This window comes from Lactuca sativa, chromosome 7 (genome assembly GCF_002870075.4).
Source record: "Lactuca sativa cultivar Salinas chromosome 7, Lsat_Salinas_v11, whole genome shotgun sequence".
In the NCBI taxonomy this organism is placed as follows: Eukaryota; Viridiplantae; Streptophyta; class Magnoliopsida; order Asterales; family Asteraceae; genus Lactuca; species Lactuca sativa.
In genome coordinates this window covers 184,319,532-184,323,834 of record NC_056629.2, presented here as the reverse complement: position 1 = coordinate 184,323,834, position 4,303 = coordinate 184,319,532, and the positions used below count along the sequence as shown (strand labels likewise).

Genomic DNA, 4,303 nt, shown 5'->3' with positions numbered 1-4,303 from the left:
CATCGATTATCATCATGTAGTTAAAAATTTGGATGGATTCTTGTCCAAAATATATATAGTTAAAAGTTTTGACCGGTTTTTGATTAAATTGCTGGTTTTTTCATGTTTGGTTTACAAGCAAAACCGCTATCCCGAGCGGTTCCCGGTTAAACTTTTCAAAACAATAGTTATAACGTCATCAAAGATTACCACGTCAGCATGCCACATAATTTGGCAACCCGGTGAATTGTCAATATTGAAACAAATTGAAAAAGAGAGTGTCCGAATTGAGACAAAAAACCAACACAATATCAAAAACGAATTTTCGTGAAAATTTTGTTACTTTTGTAGAATTTGTTTTTCTTAACTGTCTACTTCTTACTATATGTACATACTCCCTCGCAATCAAACGTGCGACCCCTTACTCACTCACACATATGGTACAAATAGTGAATGAGAGGTCAGCTATAAAATTAATATATTATATATAATTTTTTTTATTAATTATTAATATATTAAATACTAAAAATAAGACAAGTTTCATGAACGAAAGATAAATAAAATACTAGAAGACAAAAGTATGTTTTTTTTGTTATGTTTAACTTTGAAAAATGGTGAAATTAGACAATTTTAAGAAATTTATTGTTAATTACTATTGATTTGACGTTTTTAAGATATTAATTGTTTGTAATTTAAGTTAATTGTCTAATACATTATAGTTTTTTATTATTACAAGTAATATGTTTGAACTCTTAAAATCGTTTGAACTCTAAGCTGTGGTTAAAACCCACACAAAATAACCGCACCAAATACATGCGGTTAATAACCGCAACACAGAACAAACAAAATCGCACCACAAAAATAACCGTCTAACCGCACCGCAAAAATAACCGCACCAAGCGGTTTTGAAAATGGATTAACCGCATTTGCGGTTAGTGGTGAGGTTTTGGCTAATAACCGCACCGCGGTCACCCCTACCTACCACTAACACACAACTCCACATCATTATTTTTATTTTTTTTAATTCAAAAATACAATAAAATTACATTTTATAATTAAAAAACATTCATTTTTTTAAACTAGTTTTTCATTAATTATAAAAATAAAATTACAATTTCAAACTACATTACTTAAAAAAACATCACATTAACTAATAAAAACAAACAAACATATGTATAACATACGTATAACAAACCTAATCGTCGTTCATGCTACATTGGTACAAATGTTTCGCGACATCTTCTCGAAGATTGAAACACGTTTCACTGTTATGAATTTCAACAACTCGCTCTAAAAACGCATTCGTTCCAGGTACGAACTCCTCATACGTACAAATCGCTCGACCTTCATCTTCAATAATCATATTATGCATTATAATACATGCTAGGACCATTCGTTTAATACTTTCTTTATCCCAGAGTCGTATAGCATATTTCACTACATGTCATGTCTGCTTAAGGACTCCAAATGCCATTTCGATATCCTTTCTCGCCGATTTCTGTTTTTTTGTAAACAACTTTGTCTTTTCACTTCGAGGAACCAAGTATGCATTCATCAATGTAGAATAATTTGGGTATATCCCATCACCAAGGTAGTAACCGTATTTGTACGGGTGCCCGTTCACCGTGAACGTCGTATCAGGTGTTTTGTCGGTCCAAATATCGTTGAAAAGTGGAGACTGACCAAGAACATTAAGGTCGTTGTTAGACCCCGCTACTCCAAAAAAGGCATGTCATATCCACAAATCTTGAGATGCAACAGCTTCTAGGATGATAGTTGGCTAACCTATATCTCCTCGAGTGAACTGACTACGCCATGCATTTGGACATTTTTCCCAAGCCACATGCGTACAATTTAGACTGCCAAGTATACCCGGAAATCCATGTATCTCTTTATGAGCCAAATATAATCTCTCAATATCACGTTGAGTAGGTTTGCACAAATATTCTTCGTGAAAACCCTCATACACACATGCATAAAACCAATATACACATTCAACTGCGGTCCTCTCTGATACTTTCAAGTATTCGTCAGATGATCAAATGTTATACTGTATCCTAAATACCTAAGAGCAGCCGCACATTTTTGTATACTACTAAAACTCATTGTTCCTCTAGCGTCGGGTTTTAGTTTGAAAAAATCATAACAAGATTCTAAAGCAATACTAATACGTAAAAATATAGCCTTATTCAGACGGAAACGACGTTCGAGCGAATCGTCATTATAAAGACAATTATCGGCAAAGTAATCACGTACAAGTCGTGTGCGGCTTGGCAATCACGATTGACGACCGCCCTTGTACAAGCAGCATTCAAACTTTCTTCGTCGTGAATGTGTTGTACAACGTTGAAGAATGTCTCGACGAATTCTACGTCGTCATCCGAGTCAAAAGTTTTTAAAAATTCCATATGTTTTGTGGAATCCATGTATATATGTTTTGTGGTTTTAGAGAATGAATGTGTTGTGAGAGAATGAATGTATGTTTTGGTGAAAATAGAAGGTTTATTTATTTGTGTATTGAATTGATTTTGATTAAAAAAAAAAGGTCAAATGATCGTTCAACGGTCAACAAATCAATAGCCAATTGTTGAGTCCGTTTACATTTGTCGTCAGGAACACAAAAGACAACGACCACGCTCAACCACGGAATGTTAGGATGGTGTGCACGAACTTTTCTCGTGGCCAACTAGACCACGAATCGTTTCGTGGTATATATATCACGAGGACTTAGATAAGTTATGTGGTTATTATTAAAACATTATCTGAATTATTTAAATCAATTATTTGAGTTGTGGGGTTACAACTCACAACCTCATTTCTACAACAGTAAATAAATGGATCCTATATTAGTATATTTGCAAATGATAGTATATAATAGTTCCATTTTTGCATAAAATTCTAATAAAAAGTGTTTGTTTCTAAATTCAAATATTGGTTCTAAAATTATGTTACCAAAAGAAAAACATCCTTTCCTACACAATCTGCCAATCTGCCTTCAGCAGTTTCAAACTTTCAATCAAACTTAAATTCACCAAATCGAACATTTCAGATACTCGATTCTTGTTAAACCAAATTAATTTTTCTGAAACTCATACGAGAAAAAAAAAAAAAAAAAAAAAAAAAAAAGGAATCAAAATATTGACATTTTTGGTGTATTATTCAAGATCCGACCAACACAAAAACCAACACGAAACGATTCAATCCAAAACCCAAATGCAAACGAAATAAGAAAATTGTTGATTAGAGAAGAAATCGTTTCCTGACGCCGATAGGATCGATACGAAGCCCTAACATGGAGTGCGATTAATCAGTCAACGGCTTTAGATGGCTCCTCCAACAATCGCCGGTGCCGTTGATGTCGCAACGCAGATTTTCTGATACCTCTCCACTTGTTGAACGCAGCCGTACAGAGGACTGATACAACCAATTACCCAATCAGGTTTTTTGATTAAGCGAAGGCAATTCTAAATCAAATTACTGATTTTACACGCATATGGATTTATAGATGTAGGAAAAGGATGAATGAGGAGGAGGAAACGATGAATTACTTCCGGCGCCGACCAGATATAACAGCCGCAGAAGCTTTGGGCCCTTCTCTTCTCCGGTTGACATTTTGCTCCCTCTCTTCGACGTCGTCCCCAAAACGTAAAGTATTGTTGAGATTTGGAATCGATAAGGCGGAATTGTGATTATATTTACATATTGACACCTGGACTTGTGATCATTCCACAAGCTTCCCATAGAATATAGCTTTAACAATAAAATTTTCAGGTTTGTATGCTTTTACAAACATGCCCTCAAAGTTTGATTTGTTTGACATATTCATGGCGCCTTTCAATTACTTTGGATATAAGATAGAACCTTCCATGGTCCTATAAACATTATATACCCTATAGGCCTATACTAAGGCTGGTTTGAGTATATTTTTCAGTTTTTAGGTTATTTGGTAATTTATGTTTGAAAATATAACTAACACCTAGACCGAATTAAATTGTGGATACTTTGGTATCGGGTTTGGTCGGATATATATATATATATATATATATATATATATATATATATATATATATATATATATATATATATATATATATATATATATATATATATATATATATATATATATATAAATTGGATTACATAAATGATTTAAGAAAAAAAGCAACAAGCTTGTAAGTCTATCATACATTCAAGCTTTTGTAAGTTTATCATACATTCAAACTTATAAACTCACTTGAGTATGGTCTTCCTATTAATGTAAGACTCATTTCCATGCCCACCTCTTTTGCTAACTTCTATTCTCAAATACCCAACTTTGAATATC

At 33.3% G+C, this 4,303-nt stretch overlaps 1 long non-coding RNA gene across 1 annotated transcript; it reads right to left on the bottom strand.

Moving 5' to 3' along the window:
* Positions 1-3,106: 3,106 nt before the first annotated feature.
* On the bottom strand, positions 3,107-3,860 carry LOC111914847 (uncharacterized). Its single transcript, XR_002857965.3, has 2 exons — positions 3,528-3,860; positions 3,107-3,393 (listed from the first exon to the last, which is right to left on the bottom strand). It is a non-coding gene; the product is annotated as an uncharacterized LOC111914847 (long non-coding RNA).
* Between the last annotated feature and the right edge of the window lie 443 nt (positions 3,861-4,303).